General features: G+C 37.3%; 1 protein-coding gene and 1 long non-coding RNA gene across 10 annotated transcripts in view; one reads left to right on the top strand and one right to left on the bottom strand.

Annotated features, from left to right (window-relative positions):
* Positions 1–26,943, bottom strand: part of ZBTB20 (zinc finger and BTB domain containing 20) — an 807,544-nt gene that overhangs the window by 108,358 nt on the left and 672,243 nt on the right. Inside the window, exon 1 of one of the 9 annotated variants that reach the window (XM_030802017.1) lies at positions 20,088–20,217. The exons of 7 other annotated variants lie outside the window; for them this stretch is intronic. The gene's annotated coding sequence lies outside the window, so the exon portion shown is untranslated. Of the gene's footprint in view, positions 1–8,409; positions 8,813–20,087; positions 20,218–26,943 lie in introns of those variants that run through there. One more of the 9 variants, XM_030802025.1, reaches the window with a different exon arrangement.
* The window catches only part of LOC105738541, a 66,107-nt gene continuing 46,571 nt past the window's right edge, over positions 7,408–26,943 (top strand). Inside the window, exon 1 of the long non-coding RNA XR_001114369.2 lies at positions 7,408–7,455. This is a non-coding gene — a long non-coding RNA (uncharacterized LOC105738541). The remainder of the gene's footprint in view (positions 7,456–26,943) is intronic.

Raw genomic sequence — 26,943 nt, 5'->3', positions numbered from 1 at the left:
ATAAGGTTTGCAGTGCCACCTTATAAAAGATATGGTTGTTTATTTTCATGTTCAATAAGTAGTATGGGGTTTCAGACTGAGAATGGATTACAGATTGTTCTCTCCTGGTTATTTTTGGCTTTAAGTATATTGATCATTTTATCATTTTCTTGTTTTAAACTACTTTAAACACAGCACAAATGTTATTCTCATCATGCCAGAAATGGGTTTGGAATTGATTCTGAGTTTCCATCAATTTTACTCTTTGCTCTTTGTGAGAAGTTTTTCACTGCTTAAATTCGAAAGGATAGTTTTGTTTAAAAGATGTCACAGTACAACATTTAGAGAACCTTAGCTGCCCAGAAAAACTCAGATTTTCCGCTTTACAAAAGAATAAAAATCATCGAATTTTTACCCTGGACTTTATTGAAATCAGTGAAGAATATTCATACAAATACAGTTTCATGAACTTCCTCTCTCTCTTTCTTCATGTAAGTGTTTGACAAAAGCATGTATCTTTTGAGAAGCCGGCCTGATTGGTCCAGGTTGGCACTGTTTCAGTGTTTGGCCTACGGCGGCTGCTTAGGAATAATTTCGTCTCATCCTCTCTATTTTCCTGGACTGTATCAAACTCAGACACGTGGTATGCAAAGGAAATCCAAGTCTTTTAAAAATGCTATTTCTTTTGGTACTAAAGCCAAGACCAGTTCTACTTTGGCCAAATGATCTTATCAAGATTTAACAAGAGATATTCAGTAATATCTCCAATCTGTGAGAAGAGATTCCACTAAGGAAGATAATTTATTACATACAGTGTACATATATTTCTCCACTTGGTACCAGGAAGAGACATGATCAAACTTATTCTATTGGTACTGAAAACAATGTAACACTGACAAAAATTTTGCGGCAATTATTCATTTCAATTAATTTAAAAAGAAATAAACAAGTAGCTCTTCCCCCATTAAAACAGATACTGGAAATCTATTTTCAGTTATTGCTGAAAATCTTTTGGCTTCCACAAAGGCACCTTACTAACACACCTACTTTGCCCTCCACTGCGCTGTCACAATTCAGAACTTGTAACATTTTATTCAGGTTCTCTAGACTAATTAGATGAAACAACTGCATTACAGTATTAAGATGCTTTTGCAGAATCAAATCAAAGGAGATCTGCACAGTTCAGATAGCTTGGAAGATTTGCAATGAATATCACCAAAATCCTGCATGTGCAATATATTTTTCCACATTTACAAATTAGCTAATGAATAAGTGTATTCCACAATAACTGCTAGGATTTAAATTTCACACTTAAGAATATCAACAAACACAGAGAGAAATTTAGATAGGTAAACTCCATTTCCCTTCCCACCCTACCCTAGTGCTCCCCTGCACTGTTTGCATTTCAGAACAAATGCTTCATGTCTCTTGAAAAGCGCCAGGAAATCTCTTCTCTAGCTATGAAGGCCTCAATTTTATGTGTGTAGTATGACACACCTTAAAAGAGAGAGCCCCACAAACTAGAGTGGGACGTTAATTTAAATACAGACTTAAGGAGAAGAGCTCCATCTACTGAATCAGTTAGATCATAGTGTGTACCCTATAGTTATCCCATTCACTACTTTCTACCACTTAGAGGCTCTGGAGAGAATAGAAAAGTTATAGACCTGAGCAACCATGAAAAACAGCTTTGAGCCTAACGCCATTTGGGATATTTCTCAGATACCCTGAGCCCCTTTCCTTTGCCCCTTCAATTTTCAAAGCTTTCCATGTTGGAATATAAAATAAAAATGGATGTTTTGCTATATGAACCATCCTTTGGAAGTAGAAAGTCATTGGTTGTTGAAGGAAATGCCTCAGACAGTTGAAGAGAAAGCTACAGAAAGAAAATCTCTAGCTGGCAGATTGGGCAGCCTAGGTAAGAAGCGAAAAGAAGAGTAGCCTACTTACTCCTCCTGCCTTGCACCATTGCTGGGGAAGCCTGCAGCCACCCAGGATCAGCTCTTCTGGCCTCTCCCCGGCTGCACAGTATTGTTGTGGCACTGGGAATTTGCTGTGGCTTCGTAAGATTATGGGGATGTGCTTCAGCAAGCCAAAAAAGTCACAAACAAAATTCAAGAGGAAAAAAAAAGTATAAAAACAGCTGATCTTACTGGAGAAGCTCTTGGCATTTTCCTACATATGCCACAATTTTCTTTGGTATTTCCTGGTTCTGCGATCAGAAAAATTATCATATCATATTGATTATTGTTGTTTTTTTCAGGGTTGCTGGTGGTGACGGGTGGTGACGGGTGGTACAGTGAGGGCAAACAGATGGATCAAGGAGAACCAAAGTAAAGATTACTTCTCCCACTTGTTTGAAAGCTTTCCAAGAGATTGCAGGTTAAAAAAGCTCTTCTTCAGAATACTGAAGACGTATAGGTATCACATATAGGAAAAGATGGCCATACTCTTTCTAGATTGGGAAAGAAAAAAACTTCTAACACAGTAACAGATTCGGAACAAAGCAAATTGTATCAGAAAAAACTTAAACGTTCACAGAGCTGCATAAAATTCAGTAGCGTATAAGACTTATAAAAATACTTTATAAATTAAGATAAAATATTTGAATATAAATAGGTGCTAAGTATATATATAATTGGATGAAAGCAATAGTTCAGTGAATTTTTTATTACTGAAAAATAAAATATAATGAATTAACAAAAGTTTTACAGTAATGCTAACCTTTTCTCTTGTAGGTTAAAATAGAATTAATGTAAGTGTAAAGTGGACTCATGTTTCCCTGTGGGTGTGAATGTATATATATACCTGCACAGGTATTACTGACTGACACTGAAAGGTGATATGTTGCAAAGAAATTCAAACTTTGAGAATTATTTTAAATTGGGTATTTAAAATATCAGCATTAACCTGGCAGGTTTTCTTTTTCTTTCTTTGTTTTTAACACATTTAATTTTCAGGTTCTGTTTTAAAGCACGAAAAGAAAAACAGATTAGAAAAGCATTGCACATCAATAAGTATTTTGTAAAATAATTCATTTGCATTTATTAGAATATTCAGTTCTCAAAAAACGGCTAATTGGATTTTCTTCAAGCCTTTACAAGACAAGTTCAGTTCTGTGTCAAGGATAACTATGAGAAATTTCACCTCAAAAGGTAATTTGTTTGGGTAGTTATAAAGGCCTGAAAAACAAGATTATCTCCACCATAACTATAACAAAACAGCTAATGAGTAAGTATATTCTGGTAAGAATCGATAAGAATGGCAGAGCCTGAGAGGGTCATCGCAGACTTGAGAAAGGTAACCAAGGGAGGAAACATCAAACAGAGGTAAAGCATTCTGAAAAATGGAAAGTGTTAATAATCAGTGACAGGAAAGAATATTCTTCGATAGCGATGACAACAACAAAACAAAACAAAACAACTAAAACAACTGGAAATACATATCTCCAGAGGCAAACTATGACTACTTATTAAGCAAGAGGAGAACCTGCTTCTTTGTCATTCCCTTTGGAAGCCTAGTTTCAAAAAAAAAAAAAGGTTGCACAAAAGATACATGTGTTCCTTTTCTGGTATTATTACAGGCCCACCTAGATTTAGCTTTCGATTCCAGATGAGATCAGGCATGTTCAGACTAGCACATCTTTGCTCTGTAAGCACAGAGCTGCTATCATTTCACTGGCAAATTCTCGTATCCCCAAATTTATGCACAATAGATACCCTTTAAAATCTGCAAATTTTCTATTTCAGTGAAATATCTGATTAATTTTTTTTCTTAATTTACGCTGCTAGTATTAAGCTGAAAAGTTAAGGCAGGCAACTCCTATAAAAAAGGAAAGTTGAATAGTACTTACCCTAAGTGTAATGTGCAAGCCTTAATGGGGCAATTTACTTTTGCTCTATGAAATTTAGAAAGGTATCCAGGTCTAAACTCAGCTCTCGCCTTTTTCCCTTCTGGAAAACTGAGTAGACTCACAGAAGGTGCTCTGCGAAAGATCATACAAATCAACAGCCTTACCTGTGGCCATTCAGAAGACTGCACTTTGGTGTGTGTTTAAAACTATGAATAAAGTCACATACAGCGCATGCTCAGCAGGCAATTTAAAAATATTTATAACATTGTTGTTTCAAAAACAAATTTCCTCAAACAAAGCAAAACTCACATTTTTTTATCCATGCCAAGTTTAACGTTCTGAGACAAAGCTGTTTTGGAGTTTTCCGCTGAAGGAAAAAAGGCTTTTAAAATTTTTTGTTGAACGAAAAATAGTTCTCTCTTCCCTTTTGGGTACGCTTAAAGGGGTGGAATAAATTTTTCTCCAAGTTTCAACAAAATTCACCTCTGGCTATGATAGGGCATTACAAATTTAAGGTCTGTAAAAAATAATTTTAGAGAAACTAACAAGAAACTAAAAACTATGGGTTTAAAGAATGTAATGCTCATCTGAACTTTCAAGGCAGTCTTGCATGTAACTATACAAAAATTATATCCTGATACAAACAGGATATATTATATATAGATAAGAATAATGTGTATACAACCATATGCATACCTAGAGAAGTTTTATTTTTCTTTTGCTAACTAAAATCAGAACTCTTTAAAGCTGAAAAAGAAATACAACAAAAATTTAGGAGAAAGCCAGTAATAATATCAGCACAATTCATCTGTTTTTCATAGCAAGCATGGAAAAGAAGGCAATCATACCAAGTGATTAAAGTTTGAGATATATAAAATAAAAATTTGATAAAAGAAGGTTTTTAAAGTATAAATTGCAGTAGAAATGCCTGTTTCGTTCCTGGTTGAAAATTTCTTTCTCCTCCTTGAATATCCCTAAGCATTCAATTTTACCATCTATCACCAAACCCTGAACAGCTCGCAGATCTCACAGATCTTATTTAAATCTCTTACTTAATTCTTAAGTCTCTGAATGAATTTCAGCTCCTGCTCTACTTTCCAAGGGTGCTCAGCTGGCCTCACAAAAGCTCCACAGACACATCGTTCACTATCTCTGATGCTTTCAAGCTTAACAGAGGGTGCCAAAAAAAAAAAAAAAAAAAAAAATCAACGATTAAAAAAAAGTTTATTAAAGTGAAACTAGGAGTGCAAATTTGAAGAAGTTGCTTCTACTTTTATTTCTCTCTCAACTCAGCACAGGTGTTTCCTAACTTATACTGCTGTGCATGCTGATGAAGGGGAGGGTGAAATTAAGGTGAGGGAGTGGGCCAAGGGCAGACCAACAAGCATGTAGGATCTCCAGCCTCATGTGTTAATGGATGTGTTTAAAAATGGACCCCACAAAAAGCCTAGAATGAGGTTTCTTTTTGGCAAATAATTAAACCAGTATACTGAAATAATTAAAGCTTTGTCTTTAAATAAAGCATCAGATCAACAGAACAAAAACAAAGATAAAAATTGCACACACATATGCATGCGCGCACACACGCTCTGACACACACAGATACGCAAAACTAGTGGGTGAGGGGAGAAGGAAATTAAATAAAAGAAAACAAACAGAGTCCTAACAGGCCATTCTCCGAAAAGGAATCTAAATAAAAAGTCATATGATATCTGATAGTGCAGGACACGTCGCCAAGAACTGGAGCGGATTGCCTACAGGAAGAAAGGGCCAGTGTATTCCAGCTCAAAGAGCTTTTCTTTCCTCCTCCTCTATTTTTTTTCCCTTTTCTCCTCGACTGTGAATGTGTTACTCTCAGGTCAGATCCACGAAGGATCCCAGAATGACAGCTATCACCTGTCACTGTACTCTTGGCGGCACAACTAGCTGATAGGAGCTGCCTGAGTTGGGATCAAGAAGAGCTAGTGCAGCTTTCAGTAACAGCCTGTTATCCTAGTCCCTCTGCCCCTTTCAAAGACCCCCTTGGTCACATAAAAAACAGACCAAAAAGAAAAAGAAAAAAGAAAAAAAAGGAGAGGGTACCAAATGAAAAATTAAAAATGCAGGGACAACAGCCCACAGCAACAAAAGAATTCAGGGGGAAAAAATAAAACACAAGCAAAAAGGAAAAAAGCAAAACCAAAACAACTCTTGCCTTCAATATAAAACTTTTTAAAGACTGAGTTTCTCTTATTTGGATGACATTCTTTTTAAAAGTATTTTTCTCCTTAAGCACTATTAAAAGCATTAAAAAATTCTACAAAAATACAGAAAAGTCGGAAAGCAATTCAAGAATATTCCTAAAGAAAACATGTAAGTGTAAGAAGTGCGTTACCCTGGAAAATTCTGGATTTGCCAAAAGTTCCCCTAGTTCTAATATCTTTCAGTGAGTTCAAGTGCTAACACTGGCCACCTAGTACTTGTTTTTTTATCTGAGGATCATTACTGAGGCAACACACACATGGTAAGGTTTCCCGAAAAGACTCCTTGTTATCAAGTTACTTCAAACATAAGGCACTCACACCTCCCAGCCAGGAGGGTTTTTTGATGAAGCATCACACTCTGCCCTGATATGTATTACACTCTTAAGAAGCAGTTACATAAATGCATTCTATAATTATGGAAAATGTATATATCTATATTTTCCCCTACATTTTCCCTCCCCAGGCATATGAATAGATATTATTTTCAGTTAATAGAAAAAAAAAGAGTTTCTGATTCTTGAAACAACTGTTGTAGCTGCTTTCTACTTAGCAAAACAGTTATCTGTAGTTAGGAACCGCACATAATATATATTTAAGGATTTTTGTAGAGCTTGAGAATTGCTCCCCTTGTTTAGTTTTGTGTCTATAATGTACCTTAAAAAGATTTCTAAGTGACAATCAACATATAAATGCATTAAGAGGAGAACTTTCAGAAAGAAAACATTATCTTGGGTTTACAAATCCAGGATATTAGCATAAAGATATAAATGTACAGTATATATAAAAGATAAAATTGTTTACTACATTTTACACATACAGCTCACATCTGATTTCTTTTTTCTTTTGTTGGAGCATTAATTTGAAAATGATAAGCATTCTGAAATGTTTGCTACAATACAAATTCATGGTAAAAATATACATGCATAGGCAAAAATTGAAATGGAGAACACAAAGCTACGTGGCAATCAGAATCGTTGACAAAATCTCCATCTAGACTATATTTTGCTTGAACTAGTGTATCATAGATGGGGCAAGAAATCTCTCTGGGGGTTTTGTCATTTACATAATTAGAAACAAAAATAAAATACAAATATCTGCTCCCTTACTACCTTTTCTTAATAACTGACAAGTGACACAAGTGGTACCTTTTAAACAGATGGATGCAAAAACTTGTGAGATCGAATGAACTGATGTACCCCATTGGTATTTTGGGAACCCAAATTCCATAATTAACTTTTTACCCAAGTGGCAAAAGTAGAAGATGTTCTAGTCACCAAATTGATTATTTGATGGACTTTTGTTCTTTCTTCCACAAGATTTTGGCGACCCAGAAAGGGTAAAGAGATGATAAGAGAAGATGCATCCTGAACAACTTTTATTGTGAGTAGAAAAAAAATAGCATAAAGTGAGCATAAGAACAGTTGGATTTGGAAAGATAAAAGAGGAGAAAAGAGCAACATATGCAACTTAATTAGTCTTTTTCTTTTTAATTTTTTCATGTACATATATATATATATATATATATATATATATTGGGATGATGGGGAGAAAAGATAACTGGATTTCTTTTGAATGTCTTTGTGTCTTTATAGAGTGAATGTTCTGTTCCTGTCTCTTTCTTTTTAGGCGAAAAACTAATAAAAATAGAAAAACATATATCAGACATTAAGCTCACTCCCCCCCCCCCCCACCCTTCCCTTTGTAAAGAACTCTTTGTTCTCTAGTGAAAATGCTGAAAAATCCCCGGGCAGCTACTCCCTGAAACAAGTGCAAAACACTTAGAGGCTTTTGGGCTGGCTGGGAGCCAGAAACCCTCCCGCTGTCTGGTTAGAAGAGGAAAAAAAGAAGAGAGAGGGAGAGGGAGAGAGGGGAAGAGGGATGGGGGGGCAGAGAGAGAGGAAGAGAGAGAGGAAGAGAGAGGAAAAGAGAAGGGGGAGAGAGAGAGAGAGAGAGAGAGAGAGAGAGAGAGATTGGAGCTTCCTTTAATAGACATAGGAAGCAGCGTTTTTTTCTTTCTTTTTTTTCAAAACTGGCGGTCAAGCGTTAAGTAACTCCCGTCTAAATCCACCTGCTAGAAATGAACTTGGGTAACCCCCCAGGGGTGCACAAAGACAGGGAAGACAGTAACATACTCCATACTCTTTCCCACCCCCCGTTGTACTGCTTCCATTCTTTCTGCTCTCATACACAAATGCCCACAGCTTCTCACGCCGCCCCTCTTACCCCCCAACAACAAACACAGCAAAATACATGCTCCCTCGGTCTCCTAAAAAAAAAAAAGGCTTTTCCATCTCGGTTGCGACACAGTGATAAGGGGTAGCGAACATCTCATACCTGGTGTGAATGCTAATCAGTCAGGAGTTCTCCTTTTCCCAAGACAGGGAACTGTTTCCTTCCAAATTTATTAGAACCTCCTCCACTGCCTCTTTGAAAAACCTTCTTTGTCACCCTCTCCCAAGTCCCGATACTTCTTTAAAAAAAAAATGGCTTCGGAGCTCCTTCTATTCTTGATATTGATTCTCTCTCTCTCCCCCCACCCCTCCTCCTCTCTCCTGTCTGTGTCTCTTCTGAGTGGTCTATTGATAAGTCCCTGGAGGCACTGGGTCAGCCTGCCCGTAGGAAACCAGACACAATGCACAAATCTCCGAGTGCCATTCTGCCATCAGCAAGCAGACCACGTTTAGGAGAGAGAGAGAGGAAAAAAAAAAACAGTAGAGCAAGAGACAGAGAGAGAGAGAGAGAGAGAGAGAGAGACACCAACCAAGGGAGGGAGAGAGAGACTGAGAGAGAGGAAGAGAGAGGGGGAAGAGAGAGAGGGAGAGAGAGGGAGAGAGAGAGAGAGGAGAGACGGAGAGAGAGAGTGTGTGAGAAAAAGACTGATTGGAACAGGAGGGAGAGAGAGAGAAAAGGAGAAGGAGAGAGAGCGCGAGAGGGAGAGCGGCACTGCCAGTCAGGTTAATCATCCCTACTTTAATTAGCTGTTCGGCTTAGACATAAAACAATTGAATTTGAATGATCTGTCAGCAGGCTCGGCTGAACCAAAGGGGAAAAGCGAATATTACAAAAAGACTGTTGGTGTGTTCTGATAAGCAATACTGCTCGTACTGACAAATCCTCAAAGGGGGAACTATTAAAACTTACAACTAAACAAAAAGTGCAAATACAAATGGCACTAGATAGAGGTCTTTAAAAAATGGAGTTTTCTCCCCTAGTTTTATGAACCATAGATATTTATGTGCAGGTGCCAACATATTAGGGGTTTTCGTGTAATGTGTGAAAGTTTATTAACGACGGTCTAGGAGTGTAGCAGACAGATGCTGCAGAGAACAAGACAGGTACAGTCAGATGCCGAATCTAGATCTTGGAGGGAGACGGATGCTGGAAGAAGAGGCACCGTGGCAAGAGATCAGCACAGACAAAGTCAGTGGGCAGATAGGCAGACAGATTTTAGGCACGGCACGATTCTATCTAAAAAGGCAAAAGTTCTGATGCAATATTAGGTGCAAAACAATCCATCCATCCTCCTCGCCCCGGGTGCACTCCAAGGTACAGTTAAAATGGATTAATCTTTGTGACAAACAGAGCTGGCAAGGCAGACTATGGCAGACACTGAAGGCGATTTGCAGATCCAGAGAATACAGAGCTAGAAAAAGCCCCAGAGATCAATCTCTCCCCCTCCCAATTTAGCAGAGAGGAAACTGAGGCCCAGAGTCGACACTAGACACTAGGACTCCAGGAGCCCACCAGGCCAGTGCTCTTTCCACCACACCAGCTAACCTAGAGTATTCTTTGAAGATCTGGCCCAACAGGTATGAAAATCACCCTTGCCTCCCAAATAAGATTACTCCACCTATGTAGTTAGTGCACAAACCTCCAATTTTTCAAAATGTTTAAATAGCCAAATGGAAATATAATTACATATATAAATATATTTCCACTTTATATATATGTGTGTTTATGTATATATATATATAGAGAGAGAGACCATTGTGAATGCTAGGAATAAGAGATTTAAGTCTTTAATTCATTCTTGGAGAAAAGCAGAAAAATATAATATTGTAGAGGCCTCGTCTCAGCAAGATGTAACTTGTGTTACATTTTCAAGCTAATGAAGGCTAGTGGATTGATCTACAAAGACCTCACCCTGAATTTACAATTCACTCTATGAACATCATCTGCTATATATCACCATGTGAGAAGATGTGGTTTTTCTCATACACCTCATTTCTAAAATATAGGCACATTGTGGGTGAAAGAGATTGAGTCTTTCAGCATACTATGTAGTTTTAAAGCACTGATGAGATTTTCCACCTGGAGAATTAGGTATGTACAACTTTTCCAATATATTTCAATTGAAAAAGAACTACTAAAAAGGGGAAACTATATTTTCCGCCCACGAAAGTGATGGTATCTTTTTGGGGACACATATGATCGTGTTCAGTAAGGATTCCCTTTTGACAATGGGTAATTGAAGGTCTAGTTTTTAAATGGTGAAAGAGGTGCTTATGAAGAGAACAGTGCCATCAGATGTTACTGGAGAGATTAAGTTTCTTGCCCTAAAACAAGACTCAGGGTGTGTATGAAAGCGAAAACTATCTCTCAGTCATGCTTCAGCAACAACGTTGCTACTTAGGGAGAAAGAAGAAAACCGAAAGAAGTGTCAGGCACCTGGGAGCCCACTCAAAGACAAGTAATCTGAGAGAAGTCATAGCCAGAGTAATTTAGTTTATTTGCACACCAACCTCTTTAACAATGGCTGCTATGCCATGCCTAAAACACACAGCCTACAGCTGATTGATTTGGAAAGGGGGAAGGAATCAGTGATTTTGATAATGGCAGATCCTTTGGCAAGCCCCAAAATACCTGATAGGCAAGAGCCCAGAAGAAAGCAGTGGAGTGCTTAGTAAATGTCTGTTGGTGAACTGAGCAAAAAGAACAAGGGCTTTGGAGCACACACATATTTATATATAACGCTGCAAAAGTCACAGCTACTCTGAAAGCCTCAGTTTTCCTTTCTGTAAAAGGTGATGATATTGGTCCCATAGGGTTGTCTTAAGGATGACATGAGCAAACATATATAAAGTACACAGCTAGTCATTACATGGTAGTTATTATGGAGGAAGGTGTGTAAACAAAAGTATATATTATGGATGTGCTGAGTGTGTTATATTCAAAGCATGTAGGTTCAAGACATGAAAGCATATAGCAAAGCAAGGATCTAACATACAGATCTCTACTAGAAAGGATTGGCAGTAGAGATGATAAAGTTTAGAACTAAATTCCTAAAATCTAAACTTCAAGGATGTTAGGTCATCTGGGGTTGTATTATTTCTCTGTTCCCAGATTTTACTATATTTCCTGGCTCATAATAATAATGATGGCCAACATATTACTAATTGGTTTGCCCTAAGCAGTCTGCTAAGCGCTTTACATTTTAAAATCATACTTTAGCATCACAAGAGTCCTATGAATGAGGTACTACCAATATCCGCATTTCATAGAAAAGAAAACTGAGGTATAGAAAGATTGTATAACTTGCTCAAGATCACACGCCTAGTAAGTGAGGAGCTGGGAATTAAATCCAGCCAATCTGACTTTAAAGCCTGCATTCTCAGCCATGGTACTAAACTGGCACACAGTAGGTATTCAGTCAATGTGTGTTGACTCAATGAGCAAATAAAAAAACACTAGAATTTTTATTTCATTGGAGATCAGTAATAATCTGTGCACAACCACTTGAGAGAATCTTGTTTTCAAATTATAGAATCTGTCCTTCTTCTGTAGCTCACTTCAGGTGTAGTCCTTTGTCAGAAACCAGGGTGAGCCATGTCCCTGCATGGTGCTGAAAATGGATGAAGGGAAGATTGCTGACCATGACCACCCAGGGCATTTAAATATCTGACGGCATTTTCAGCACTTTGAGGGTAGTGTTAGCACAAGGGTTATTAATTGGCTTAATTCCAGTTCGGATAATTACATCGTGTCTCTTTAATTTTCCCCCGACTATGCCATTCTTCACTTCCTGTCACAAATGTGCTCTTTAAAAAAGCATATGAATACACACAAACATATAGTTATATTTAAGGTTTGCATAATCATTTAGGGTGCTTTTTTTTTCTAAATGATCAGTGTGTAGTAGCTATGTAATAAATGAATGGGCAAAAGAATTAAAGTCATTGTAAAATAAAGATAACTAGTTGAAGCTTTTTGTTTGGCAATGAAATAAACAGATTTTTAAAACATTTCCTTGGTGACAGAATTCCAATCACATTTTTTTTTCTCATGGGCAGATATTTCCAGAGCTGATGACCTGCTCATGATAAGCTGATTTTCTTACACTGTGTAGTTTCCAGTACAAAAAAATACCAATGAAAACTCCGATATTTTGGAGTAGAAAATGAGACTAAGTCCTGAGTGGTAGAGCATACTGAACGTATGGGTTTTCAATGAGTTATTAACCCATTTATTAGCTCTGACTTATTTGGCAGATTTTTTTTTTATCTCCAAACATATCACTAGAATAATCTTCAAATTATAGAGGAAAAGGACGACATATCCTAATTTAATAAGCTTAGGAAAGTTTGACAGTCATAAACAGACACAACTCCTTCTCCTTTTTCCAAAGAATTCTTGGCCTTTGAAATACTGTGTCTACATGATACTAAAGAAACATTCCCAGAAAAATACGCTTAAAACATGTACACAAATAGGTAAATGCACCCATGGTAGAGCATAGTTTATTAGGCCTTTTTAGTGTACATTTGTATGAATAAGTCATCAAATATAGGGAGTATGGAAAATAAGAGAATAAAGGGTTAATTTATTTACTATGCATGAAGGTTTATAGATCTTTGCTTCTTCAGCTTTTAGTTCAAAATTCCATGCATATTCTGCACATAATATGCAATATTTATTATGCATAATATTATTATTATTATGGGGATAATATTATTATCCCCTCTTTTTTGGACACATAATATGCAATATAAATGCCATAATTCAATGTATCTCATAATTTGATTTACTTTCAAGCACCTTTTTTCTGGTTCAGCTCTTGAAGCCTTCTTTCTTATAAACTTCCTCCAAATTATTTTTTGTAGTGCTCTGTAAAATATCATTTAAAGTTGGTGTTCATAAGATAACCCTCATGCTATAGACAGATTTGTATCAAACTAGTCCATATTTCCTTTTGAGAATCAGTGGTCAAGTCCCATGCTCTTATCTGAGAACAAGCCACAATAAATATATAAAACAGCCCTTTCCCACCTGTTTGACCCCTGTAATAATGATAGCAGTCTCTCAGTGACTACCCTCTGGCTAGTTACTCATTCCTTAAGACTGAGCTCTTCCAGGACAAGGTCTTTCCATTCTACCTTGTATATTTAATGTATTGTCCAGCATCACACCTGCCATGGTGGTAGATGGTCTCCCAGAAAAGCTGGAAGCAACAAATTTTAATTCTCTTCGTTCTTCATGAGTAAATACAAATTTTTCTCTCCGTGTGTCAAGTTTTCAACATGTAAAAGGGACATACTTTATCGTAAGATTAGTGATCTGATGTTCAGAAAATAATATTTGAGGGTATGGTATTTAAGAATTAGCTAGTGAAAAGCACTTGTTTTGGTTATTTTCATAGTATTGCCACTATTTTTATAGCAAGAAGTACTTAGAAAACACGTTCTAAATTCAAAATTTAAGTGAATTTTGAATTCAAAAGAAAAGTGGACAAGATTTATCCTGAATATTAGAGATAGTAAGCACTTGGTTTTTAAATGCCATTTAGGAATAGCCTGACAGATTTTATAGAAGCAGAAGGTATTTAGGAAATTCTCTGGTTCTCTCAGTTTACATAGAAGAGCTGAGTGGCAGAGATATTTTATCTGACAAGCTTAAGGTAAAAAAACTTGGTCGAAGTGAACTAGTGCTGGAACCCAGTCTGTCTGTCCCTGGTTCCACACTCTTCTCACTCATACTTTGAAAGATGGCTTTTATACTCTTGACTCCAGATCCCCTCTTTTTTGGACATATTTTAGTGAAGGAACTCTTAAATTCTGGTGCTGATAAAGGGGTACAATATTCCTAATGTAGTCTGATAAACACACCACAAAGGAACTATAGTAGGCTGAAGAATGGCCCCCCCAAAAGATATCCATGTCCTAATCCCCAGAACCTTTGAATGTTACCTTACGTGGCAAAGGGGTCTTGCAAATATGATTAAATTAAGGCTATTAAAATGAGGAGATTATCCTGGATTTTCTAGGTGGACTCTAACTGTAATCACAAAGGTTCTTATAAGAGAGAGGCAGGAGGATCAGAGTTAGTAGCAGGAGATGTGATGACAGAAACAAGAGGTTGGAGTTATTTGAAGAAGGGGTCATGCACCAAGGAGTGCAGGGTCCTCCAAAAGATAGAAAAGGCAAATAAATGGATTCTCCTTTATAGCCGCTAAAAGGAACCAGCCCTCCCAACACCTTTACTTTAGTACAGTGAAACTGATTTGAGACTTCTAGTTTCAGAACTGTAAGAGAATACATTTGCATTGTTTTAAACCACCAAGCTTGTGGTAGTTTGTTATAACAGCCATAGGAAATTAACACAGGGACCATCAGCTACCTTGATCTGGACATAATCTTTCAACACAGTTGAAATATTTCTTAGCTCTTTAAAAAATTATTTTAGCAGATATATCACCTTACTGGTTCAAACTGAGCTTGTGATACAAGAACCCATACCAGTCTTCAGAAAAATACTGACTAGGATAAGTCAAGGAGGGTCTTTTCTCCTGACACTAAGAGCTTCCTTCTAAGTTGACATAAAGCAATCAATCTAATGATTGTTGGTTAATTGATCAGTTGGCTGCAGATCCATCTAATCACATTTGCCCACGTCCTGTCTTATAGTAACTCTTCACTGGTGGTTTGGCAATTGTATCTCCAAGTTAATGTGCAACAGTAGTTCTAGTTAGAAGCAAAGAGAAGGGTTTCAGTGTCCATTTCTTGAGTGCCAGAGACCTGAACTCATTCAGAAGTGAGTGCTCTCTTGCTAGACCCCCAACCCACATTTTTTTCTAAGCTTTCTTAACAGAGGTCAGAAAAAAGAAGCATGAGGCAGCTTAGGCAAAAAAACAAAACAAAACAAAACAATCTCCTCTCCCCCCCCGCCTTTTTTTTTTGAGACAGGGTCCTGCTCTGTCACTGAGGCTGGAGTGCACTGGTGTTGTGATCACAGCTCACTGCAACCTCAACCACCTGGACTCAAGGGATCCTCCAGCCTCAGCATCCCGAGTAGCTGGGTGTGACCACAGGTGTGTGCCACCATGCCAGGCTAATTTTTAAATTTTTGTAGTGATGAGGTTTTGCTATGTTGCTCAGGCTGGTCTCAAACTCCTGGCCTCAAATGATCCTCCCACTTGGGCCTCCTAAAGTGCTGGATTACAGGTGTGAGCCACTGCTCCCAGCCCCTATTCAAACTTTATTCTAATAAGACTCTTGCCTTAGTGTGTCACTGCCATTCAGTTACTGCATACATGCTATAGGACAGTGCTCCTAAAAGAGTAGTCCTTGGGCCAGCAGCATCAGCATTGCCTAGAAACTTGTTAGAAACGTAACTTCTTGTGTCTTATTCTAGACCTACTGAATCAGATGCTCAGAGGTGGATGTCTGAGTGTGTGTATATAAAACAAGCCCTTTAGGTAATTCTAAAGCCTAGCCGAGAACAATTGTCACAGGACAAATCTGTGAGGCTCATCAAGGCTAATGAAAAAACACGTTGGACTCAGAGTGAGATCACCTGCTAATCTAGGTCTCACGGTGACTCTGTCATTTGCCAGCTATGTGACTTTAGCTTATGTTCTTAGTCTATTTGTCTCCTCATCTGTAAGATGGAAATAATAATAATTAATAATAATAATAAATTGCTTTATGTGAAAAGTTAATGTAGGAGTTAACAAGATCATGCATATGAAAACACTTTACAACCTCAGGGTTATTGTTATAGAAGAAACATCAATTTGGATTGCAAGTATCCTAGGACCACATTGTTGGTGATATTGCCTTGATATTTCATATTAACTAGGGCTCCCAGGTAGTAATACTGAAAAAAAGTTCAAGAAGCTCCAGATGTCCAATTCTCCAGGCCAAAATAAAGGCTGGAAGTCTGTAGATGTTTAAAGGGTGTGATACTGAATGGAGGATCTGCTGGCATTATTAGTCTCTAGAACCAAGTGCTAAATTTCTTGATTTGAAAGTCTACCTTTCTATTTATCAGGTAGCAGAATTTAGTGACAGCTGAATTCTGTATGCCAGTGAAAGTCTATGGCTTGTGGGATTCAGAACCACAATTCTTTATCAATTTCCAATGACATTCAGTTTTAGTAAAGTGGCCCATGATCTCTTTCATTTCCATACCATATTCTCAAATAAGTAAGAAGCTCCAGGGAGCTCGCTCAACAATTGATTATGGTCACATATTTTTTCAATAGAAAATATATACATATTGGTAGTTGGGAAGGGTGGTCCTGATCAGGACTGAGATCTTTTTAGAGGTTCAAGTCCAAACTCTTAGTAGGTTGAAAGGAACTCAGACGCAACCAGATTAGACACAACTATGATTTTCATGGAAAATCATCAGAATTTTATCCAGTCTGAGTAATGAAAGTTTGCAGTATTTCTCAACAGCTCTATATATGTGGAGCTAACCATGTCTTTTCCTTCTTTCGTGAAATAATAGTGACGTATGCCTTTTGGCCTGAGGACTCGTCCTTCCTCTGAAGACTAATGTCTGCACATCACCTTTTGGCAACCCCTCTGTGCCTTGCAGGACAGTTGTGTAGCAAAGATTCTGTTTGGGTTGCTGTTTCCTCTGAGCCAGTCACACTGGTGCATCAGGAGATGCAGCTGCACCTTTTAAGAGCTCTGTGTCCTTAAGCAAGTCATCTGTCCTTTTACATTTCATAGATTTTTCATTTGTAAAATATGAACAATATGTGCCTTACCAATCTTACAAATTGTTCTGAAGATCAAAATGGATGATGTATCCAAAATGCTTTGTAAACTAAGAATCTCATTTGGTTGGTGTTACTGATGTTGTTATTATTTACTCTTTAGCAGGAGAGTAAAGATATATACAGATATATTGGGTATGGTAGCTTGAATATTTTTAGACATCTAAGTTATATATGCCTCCAAGGTTTTCCCCTGAATTTACATTAATCCCTTTGTCAGGTTACAGCTAAGGTGGTAACTAAGGATGTTAATTTCCTTTAGGTCCCTATAGGATCTCTATTTTGATCATGATTAGTTTATAAATGAAATAGACACTGCTGCAGAATTTACAACGTTTCCATTCTGGCCAACTCAACTTTGAACATATTCCCTAAGTAAGAACAAATTCAGTACTATAAAACTGAAGAAAATATAGCATCCAAAGCTGGTATTGAGGGAGTGAAAATATCTTCAAAGGCTATTTCTTGATTGCTTAATATAAAAAACCTGCTTAGAAATGTCCACTAGTTCAACAGGCATTCCTGAAGGAAATCTGTAACAAAGCTACTGTGCATCAACATTTAAAAGAACAGGCACATGTAGTCTACCTCAAAACAAATTATTATTGCTTGAATTGCCCAAACTTTGTTTAAACAAAATTGAATTTCGCGTAAGTTGAATTCATGTGAAGAGCTCATAATGTATTGTTGCTATTTAGATAGTTGTCATAGTATGTGGTACTCAGTAAGTCCTCTAAAATGGAAGGGAAATTAACTATGTGGTATAATTTCAACATAAGTCATTAATATAATTGTGCAAAGAATATCTCTGAATATATTGAACTGCTATTTGAATCTTTGTGTATACAGTTCTATCTTTTCTGCTATGCATCCTTAACTAGACTATATGCTGCCTGAGGACAATTCCTAATTTACACATCTCCAAATTTCCCGCTGCCTTCAGTACAGTGGTTTACAAGTAGCATTTGCTTTCAAACTATCTGCTGTTTAATTATATTCACTTTTTATTGGCTTTTCTTGGGGGGCAATTTATGCACATAAAGTGTCCATAGATGAATGCATCATTACCACTGAGGTGAAAGTTGTGATTCTTAATTTTTTTAAAAAAACATATGCATTGGGCCACTTATTTTTCCTATGTGACACTGAACCTAATTATAGAAGTGAATAGAAAAACATGATTCTCTTTTAAAAGGCGCACTTTACGTGAAACAATTTTAGGAATTCAGCTTATGTGTCAAGTACAGTCATTCTGCACAATGATGGTGATGGGGAGGCTCTATGTACTATGGTTTTGATGGAAAATATTTTAAATTAAAGCAAGCTACCCATAAAATTACATAAACATAAATATGCACTCTCCCACAAACACATTTGCACATCTTTAAACTTAGATTAATGCAAAGAAAAGATATATTCTTTTGTTCTAGTGGAATATAAATGATGAAGACTAATAAATGAATAAATAAAGCTCTAGGTAACCAAATCAATGTCTGCTCAATTCTGGTCAAGGAAGTGAAGGGAGGTTTCCCTTTGAGTCAGAGAATGTAGTGGATAAAAAGGACGTGAATAGCTGGGGGGATTTCCTGAGGCCATTGCAGACCAGCTCACACACTGTTAAGAGGCTCATTTTCATGAGACTTTTGGTTGCATTTGTAACACTTGCTCTAGGTCCCCTAGAGCACTGAGTGCCACATCACAGCACTACAATAACAGGACTAAATGTGAGAAGGTACATTACAAGGTTCTTTTTCTTTCAGCTCTGAATATCCAGGAGTTTGTAGATGTTCTCAAGACTGTTTTTTCCCCCTCGTTTTTCCTTCTCCCCCAACCCCCACACACTCCCTTCAAATAGAACTAAGTGGAAAGGACTGTTTTCTTTTTAGGTAAAAACCTAAATTCTTGTACTTAAAAAAAAAAAAAAAGCCAGTTGTAAAATCCGTAATATAATTAATTATTTCCATAGGTAGGAGATATTTTATTGTTTATAAAACCTGGTCTGACTGGTAAGTTTGTTCTAGATTAAGGATTTAGCTACAGTTTGGTGAGTGTTTGTTCTCTGTTAGGCTTGGTGCATATTAATTGGTACATATTTTAACATTTCACTACTGTATTAAATTATTAATAATTTGAAATCATTAGCTTGTACTGACACCATTTTTCTGAAACAGTACCACCTGTTTCTTCTAAGTTTGGTCCAGAACAAAAGTCTGAAATCTAATTTGTCAAGAAAACAAATGTGTAGTTCAGGAACAGGATAGGGGCCAGGTGCGGTGGCTCATACCTGTAATCCCAGCATTTTGGGAGGCCAAGGCGGGTGGATCACTTGAGGTCAGGAATTCGAGACCAGCCTGGCCAACATGATGAAACCCCGTTTCTACTAAAAATACAAAAATTAGCCAGGCATGGTGGCACACGCCTGTAATCCCAGCCACTCAGGAGTCTGAGGCAGGAGAATCGCTTGAACCCAGGAGCCGGAGGTTGCAGTGAGCCAAGATCGCACCATTGCACTCCAAGCTTGAGTGACAGAGTGAGATTCTGTCTTAAAAAAAAAGAAAAAAGAAAGAAAGAAAAGAAAGGGATAGGAATCACCAAAAGAAGAAGGTCCAATGTCCAATGTTAGGATGATTATGCTCATGACAAGGCCATTTAATCTTTAAAACAAATATAAAAGACAGGTATTCCCTGTGGCAGAGCTGAGCTTTACCTCAGGTCTGTGTGACAAAGTCTCATCTCTTCTCTTATACATCCTCAATCTTCAGACATTTAAGGTCTCTGACTATCCAGGATTTCCTTTGCGACAATAATTAACAAATACATATATGTACATTTGTGTGTGTGCATTATGTCTTAAGCATATATATATATATGCAGGAAACTCACATCTGGAGTACCAGAGTCTACAGCCCAGGACTAGATACTTAGATCTCTAGGGAAGTGATCCAAATATCTAGTTGCAGCTATGTGGATTTCAAGAATGCAGTGAGGGGAGAAAGAAAGACAAACTTACATTTTGTGGGCAGATAAAGGGAGGATGGATGAAAGATCATTCGGATGAACAGGAGAACCATAAAAACAGACGCTGTGGAGCGTAAAGGTGAAGAATGCTTCAAATGCTTCAAGAATTAGAGATAGATAGTCAAAACAATCAAATCATAAACAGGATACCTAGGATTGCTGTGAGGAAGAGGTATATATATATATTTTTATTATTGTACTTTAAGTTTTAGGGTACATGTGCACAATGTGCAGGTTTGTTACATACGTATCCATGTGCCATGTTGGTGTGCTGCACCCATTAACTCGTCATTTAGCATTAGGTGTATGTCCTAATGCTATCCCTCCCCCCTCCCCCCACCCCACAACAGTCCCCGGAGTGTGATGTTCCCCGAGGGAGAGGTATATTTAAGAGCTAGAGTCTTCATCACTGTACTCATCTTTGAAAGGACCACCTCTTACTGCTTTCTACCCTTTCCCTAAACTCAAGCATGCATACAATCACACACATAAACAAACATTATTTTTTTTCTAGGAAAAATGTTGGCATTATTAACTCTGAAGCAAACTATATCTGGAAGTTTTTAGAGTAGTTAGCAAGCTCCAAACTTTATGGTTCGATTTTAATTCAAAAGATAACTGAATTTTTATACGCAGGTTAATTATTCCTTGGTGGGAATGTGAATTTATTTGTATTTTATTTAGGAAGAATTTTTGAGCATTTCCTAACTGCAAGGTATTGTGCTAAATGCTGGGATCAGAAAAATTTCCATAAATGCTTGGATGGCTTTTACCTGGGAGCACTCCTTCCTATGGTTGGCAAAAAGCTGATGCCTTTGTGGTGATCAGTTTCAGTCCTAGCCTCTAAGGTTTTTGTGGTCATGTCATTAAGTGCAATGTTTATGTGTATTTTTTCTGTTCCGAGATATTTTTTTAAAGTTTTGAATATTTTTTTATGTCATCAAAAGGTGCTTTAGAAGAACAAACTAACTCAAAGCCAACACAGAAACTGGTTCTCTTGCTTTGCCAAAGTGGCAGTGTAGCATGTGGGCAAGTAAGAATACTCTTCTCAAGTATTTAAAACAACTACAGAAATTTTATTCTTCATTGTATTCTCTAAAGAATAAAGGTAAGAAGGAAAATCAGCTTTTGATAGAGAATTAAAAAATAGCTTTAGCATATGTTTGAACCATTAGGTCAAAATGGACTAACAAAGCCCTGTAGAAGGGGACCCACAAAAGCTGCCCTTGGGACTTACTTACTCACTTATTTGTTTATATTTTTTATATATGTATATATTTTTCTGATACTGCTGTGACACATAACTTTAGCTCCTTTTCTACATGTATGAATATTCTTCTCCTACAACATAGGAATCTTGATGTATACATTGTTCAGTAATCTGCATTCAGTCTTTCAAGATAAACATTTTTAATCCTATATGGTCTTCTATTCTAAGGATATATCAGCATAAAATACAATTTAAACAATCACCTATTTTTGGACATTTTGGTTGTATTCTGACTTTTATTCTTTTCAACAATTCTTTGTCCAGTATCATTGGGCATAGTCTTTGCAATGCTATTATTTAATGAAAAGAAAATTTTGGAAACTTTAACAGGTAATACCACAAGTGAGGACACTTAATACAACGACCAGAAGCAATGAAAGAAAAGTCAAATGCCTCAAGGAGCCAGGGTGGAAGAGCAAATGAGTGAAGTAGGTGTGGCATAAAATATGGGGTGATAGGGACTTTGTCAAACTGGAGAGAACATGGTTTGTCTGAAGCGAGCAGCTGCTACTCAGTTCCAGATATTGGTGCCACGTGTGGATGCAGATCTAATGTTGTCAGATCTCCAATTTTTCAAGAGAAGCAAAAAAAAAAAAAAAAAAAAAAAAAATCTAGTTTTTTTTGGTGTGAAATCTCTTTAACCTTAAAGGTTGGCTCAAATTATTTTAAATATTCTATGGACCAAACATACACTTAAAAAAATTCTATCTGCTAGCTAGATGCAGCTCATAGGCCACTGATTTGTAACTTTCTAATTAAAGAAAGGGCAAGACGGTGTTTGGAAATATACTTCTAGGTAGAGAGTTAAGCAAATAAAGTTTTACTTCAAGTTTTCCTAGTCGCAAGGAATGTAACGTGGAGAAACTGAACCTCAATGTGCAAATCTTGAAAGATGGGTAAATACTGCTCCCTACTTAACACCCATGAAGAATTTAATAGAAGAGGCTTCTAAAATGTTTTTAATTTCCCAAAGAAACATGCTTTAATGATATAAAACTCTAACCCAGGGCACTGTATGATGATATCTAATGATAATTTCCCTTCATTTCCCATCTGAACAAACATTTCCCATTAACATCCACCTGCACTACTTCCTTTCATAAAGAGGAGGTGGTATTTGGCTATGTTCTGGTTCTGATTCATGAGAAATCAGCCCAAGCCCAACATTTCTGTTCTTAACAGATTTTGGTTTTTAAATCTGTAGAACACAATGTTTCCCTGGGCTGAGTTCTAGCATGCCAAGTTTTGGCTGGCCACAGACTTTGACATCTGAGTGAAAAATCTTTCAACAATGGCATTTAAACTGAAGAATCAACAGACCTTTAATTATAACACTGCTTGTAATTCCCTCCCTCTCTTATCATGATGTTCAAATTGCCTCAAATCACTAACTGCATGGACAGCATGTTATTTCATTTGCCATTGGAAATATCATAATTTAAAAACTTGGGGGCTTGAGATTGTGTATTAATTTTTGAAAAATCAGTATTACTTATTCACCATAAATTAAAGAGGCATATGGAACGAAGGTCAAAATTACTGATTCATCAGAAATAAAAAACAAAAACCACTCACCACACAATTTCTCAACTTATCTAAAATGCTCAAGATTTAGATTAAAAACAATATTTCCACTTAGAAATTAAGCATTAAAGATATAGAAATAGAGAGTCTCTTTTTAGTGAGATTTCACTAAATACCTCTGGTATCTCTCCATAAAATATTAGGTGATCATTTCTTAACAGCTTTTTAAAAATGACACAGTCTCAGATTACCCTATGTTTCCCTTATATAATAACAAAAGACACTTCTGTACTACTAAAGTGCATTAGGAATCCTTTGAAAGTTTCTGTTTTAGAAACTGATGTTGAAAAAGTACTTAATTTATATTTAACCTGCCTATCTGAATATACTTAGTGGAAAAATTAGGGTTAAAAATGTAAATGTGGAAAATGTTTATTTCCATGTTCTATAGTAGTTAGTCTTTTATTTGCTTTTAAATATAGATATTGGTTATATGTGGAAGACAGGCATAATTTCAGCTCCTTTTTCATCTTGAAGAGAAACCTGGCTCTCAATTTCCAGGAAATATATTTATTTAGACCTAACAATATGCCAGACTTTTATACATTATTTCTAATCTGCATAATAAGTCTACAAGTTGGGTGTCATTAATCTGTTACTGATAAGGAAATTGAAACTCAGATAAATTTAATAATTTGACCAAGGTGATTTAGTTAGTGTCTTTTTGTCCATGGATTTTAAGTGGTAGAATTTGCATGCAAACCCAAATATGACTCCAAAGGCTCTGCTTTCTCCTTTAGAAGAAAAAAACACCTTCCTAAAATACTAACATCTTTTCCTTGTGTAACTGACCATCCTTTCTTAATACAACTGGTTATCAGAGCTATCATATTCTTAATTATCAGTATTACCTTACAACTCTAAAATTCATCTTTGTCCGGCGTATAGAATTCACATCCTAAGGTTAGATATAGGAGATGTAAGTCTCTGATTTCCTGGAGCAGACCTGGTTTCAAATCTTGTCTTTTATTATCCCCATAAATATGCATGTATTTATAAAATTATGTCCTAAGTCTTTGTTCAGAAAATATGTAGTGTCTGACATTATTTTGTGTATAAAATGCTGAAAAGGTCACATCCAGGAAACTAGTCCTGACCAGCATACAACACTCAAGAAAGGTTCTCCAAGGTAGAATCAAGGGAGAATCCCAATTGAAGTTGTTGAGGGGAGTAAAGATAATAAATAATATTAAAAATAATAACTCCATGCATTGAACTCTTAATATTCTTCATCCTATCTATATATCATATTTAATTTTTACACTACTCCCATTTTGCATATGAGAAAACAGAGGCTTAGAGATGATAAATAACTAGTTCAAGGTCACATGACTAGTGGCATTTTACTCCAGAGCTTATGCTTTGTATGCTTTGTCTACTTTGCTAAACTCTCTCCCAGAATATGGGAACAAAATCTAAAGAAGTAAATTCAAAGATCAAGATTAAGACGATAAATACAAGATGCAGCCAGGAATCAGGGATTGGAGTGGGAACAGATTAGGAAACAACGTGGTGGGTCCAGCATGGTTGCACGGTTGAAGTCAGCAAATGTCTCATACATGGCGGTGTCACGTCACATTGAAAGTACAGCTACATCAAGGAGGTAGAGCTGACTGAGAGAGAGAATATGTAGAGGGTGACAGATATAGGACTGCTTGGCTGATCTCATGTTTTTCTTTTACAAACGTAAATAAAACATTGTGTGTTGGAGATCAGAGGGCAAAGGGGATATAACTGAGGGCTCTACTCAAAAATACATCTCGCTTCACATGTCATTAACTGAACAGGGGAAAGAAACTCAGTTGTCTAACAAGATATTTTTTTAAAATATATATTTCTCCAAGAGGGTTAAACCTCATTCACACCTTGGAGTAAATTACTTTAATAAGGTTACCAGATCACCTAACTGAATGTAATTAAAGTCAAGAAGCTGCAGTTTGAATGGGGAAAGGAAATGGATAACTGTGGAACTGAAGGGTGAGAGAAGGGGATGATAGTGATACAAGCAAGGATAAAAAGGATTTCCTTAGGGGAATAGGAGGGCGCCAAAGATAATTTTATGAAAAGACAGTTCAGGGCTAAATAAGTGTAAAGTACTAACGTCATCATTATCATTAGTTCTACTCTGCACTTATGTCTAGAATTCTGGTAGTAGCCAGTGTACAAACAAAATCACTAAAATTGGTTGCTAATTTCTGATTTACAAGCTGAGCAGAATTCCCTGCTTAGAGTAACTCCTCAAAACATACTTGTTGAGCAAAATGGGACGTCAAAATTTTGCCTGGAAGTTGGAAACTTTCAGATTTTCCAAATTCCAACCTGTTTTTACAGTCTAGGTTAATCCAGTCTAACCTATTAAGTTCATCTAACTGGGTCTTCCCTGGGAAAAAGGAAGAAAGAGGACATAGGAAGTGAATAAAGAATTGATACCTCGGCTGGGTGCGCAGTGGCTCATGCCTTTAATCTCAGCACTTTGGGAGGCCAAGGCGGGCGCATCACCTAAGGTCAGGAGTTCAAGATCAGCCTGACCAACTTGGTGAAACCCCGTCTCTACTAAATATAAAAAATTAGCCGGGCGTGGTGGTGCAGGCCTGTAATCCCAGCTACTTCAGAGGCTGAGGCAGGAGAATTGCTTGAACCCAGGAGGCGGAGGTTGCAGTGAGCCGAGATCGTGCCATTGCACTCCAGCCTGGACAACAGAGCGAAACTCCATCTCAGAAGAAAAAAAAAATTGACACCTCAGTGCTCTCCTTCCCTTCTGTGTGGCCCAATACAGCATGCTGTTGACCCTGGGGAAGCTTCAGAATGTATGTTCTAGGGAAAGCTGAGGCAATGCTGTAATAACAAGAGCCATGTGAAAGGTAAAGTATGAAATGTATGATGGAAACCAAACCAAAGAGGGTATGTTAAAGATAAGCCCATTAAGGAAATAGCTCACCTGTTGGACTGGAATCTCAACTGGCTCTTTTATTCCACGCTAAACCTATGCTGAGTCTGCACAGAAGGACTTCTGAAATGCTTATATATACAACCTGACAGGTACAATCAGAAACAGTACAAGGACTGCGTGCCTCAACAAGAATAGCCAGAGCACTGAAATCAATTGCAGAGCACAGACATACTTCAACTGTGGGTATGCAGACAGTTCCCAGGTATGGCTGGTGAACAGCATGCTTTATGCGTGCTATGTCCCAGACTTCCTGACTTTCTTACCTTCCGTCCTACCCCTTCGGCACACACTACATATCTTTCACATTTTACAAAATCACAGGAGATTTCCAAATTATTGTGCCTTTCAAATACTTTAAAAATATATTGTCCTCCTAATATAAAGGAGAGAGGTGGAGTATTTGGCTGATGAACTGAATTTGAAAGTAAGTTTGCATTTTTGATATATTTCCTCCCTTATGAGTGAGTCATGAAAAATGTATATTTTGTCTAAATATTGATAAAGCTTTAGAATATAAGAGCTGGAGTGAACCTAAGAGGTTTTGTAGCCCAGCGATTTCCAACCCAGGATGTGTCTCAGAATCACATAGAGAGGTTTCAGATTCCCAGCCAGGCACAGTGGAATGTGGCTGTAGTCCTGGTGACTGGGAAGGCTGAGGCAGGAGGATCACTGGACCCCCAGAGTTTGAGGCCAGCCTGGGGCAACATGGTGAGACCCGTCTCTAAAAAATAAAAAATAAGTAAAAAATATAAATCACAGATTCCTGGGCCTTTTCCTTCCCCTGCCTCCCCAAGTGATTCTAATTCTATGTCAGTTTTGGCTGCTTGCAGCCAGTTATGGAGACCAGGGATCTTGATCAATCTCTTCATCTATCTGATGAGGAATCTGAGACCCAGAGAAGTAAGAGGTACAGTGATTTCTCTAAGGTTACACAGTGTATGAGTCCGTTTTCACACTGCTGATAAAGACATACCCAAGATTGGGAAGAAAAAGAGGTTTAATGGACTCACAGTTCCATGTGGCTGGAGAGGCCTCACAATCATG

Source organism: Nomascus leucogenys, chromosome 21 (assembly GCF_006542625.1).
Source record: "Nomascus leucogenys isolate Asia chromosome 21, Asia_NLE_v1, whole genome shotgun sequence".
Taxonomy (NCBI): Eukaryota; Metazoa; Chordata; class Mammalia; order Primates; family Hylobatidae; genus Nomascus; species Nomascus leucogenys.
Note: the sequence above shows the minus strand (reverse complement) of the source record. Positions and strands in the feature narration are given on the sequence as shown.